Here is a 1,241-nt window from a genome sequence, read left to right on the forward strand (position 1 = left end):
ATATATATATATAATAATAATATTAGGGATAAAATCCAAAATTACAGGTAAAAACTCAATTAAAATCAATTTATTAAAAATTAAAATTAAATTAAGTTTCACAGTATGTGACAGTGGATTTTCATCGATGAGTTCATGAACCTTGGTTCTTTTCCCTAACATTGCTTATATATATATTCACACCACTAATGCATACAGACAGAAAAAAGGTTACATATACCCACATATATAGATATATGTAATGTTGCCATCCATATACTCCTCTCACACACATACACACAGGCACACCCAGTCCAATGGCATATATTCATCACCCACATAACTTGTCCCACTTCAGATGCATCCGACACCCACACCTAGCATATATTTCAACAGGGTGTAACTGGTTTTCTATGCGCTGAGGTTGATGTTCGTAAGTACAGAAGTGAAGAAAAACATACAGCGATAGAAACACACACATACACGTGCGGGTGCATGCACACATATCTATCGGGACTTGTACTTGTTTGGCAAGCGTCTTGTTCGGAGACTGCATGTTGGAGCTGAAGCAAGTTACATCATGGAAGACAAGGCACGGGCATGGGCTGTGGAGGTAAGAAGCTTGCTTCTCGACGACATGGTTCCGGGTTCAGTCCCACCGCATGGCACACCAGCTAAATGCCTTCTGGTATAGCTCTGGGCCATTCAAAGCCTTGTGAGTGGATCCGGAAGATGGAAACTGCAAGAAACTCATATGCATGGTTGTTTATGGAAGACCAGCAGTCGCCCATGCATACCATCGCCCCACCATCTCCATGCCACCGATGTCATCCAAAGGAAAGGCAAAGGCCATACAGTGAGATTGAGCCTGGAACCATGAGGTTTGGAAGTAAACCCCTTACCCACACAACCATGGCTGTTTAAAATTTGGTGGTCAGTCCACTCATCCATAAACAAGTACCACAGTGGTTCCATATAGTAAATGGTAGAGGCTGTATGTAACTGACGCATATTTCATTAACCTGCAGTGATGGCCACGAGAAGCCTCACAAATTTTTCACGCAAGAATAAGTTGCTTTTAAGGATGTTTAATAGATTTAGATAAAAGTACAGTTTGACTATTGTTTTCATGTTGTCTGAGGCCATAAGTAAAATATGTATACCAAAAACTTACACATTCCATATGTCATGACATGCAGGCATTTACATATATATATAAACATGCACAACACACGCAAACACACACACACATATATATATAT

This window comes from Octopus bimaculoides, chromosome 30, assembly GCF_001194135.2.
Source record: "Octopus bimaculoides isolate UCB-OBI-ISO-001 chromosome 30, ASM119413v2, whole genome shotgun sequence".
Lineage (NCBI taxonomy): Eukaryota > Metazoa > Mollusca > Cephalopoda > Octopoda > Octopodidae > Octopus > Octopus bimaculoides.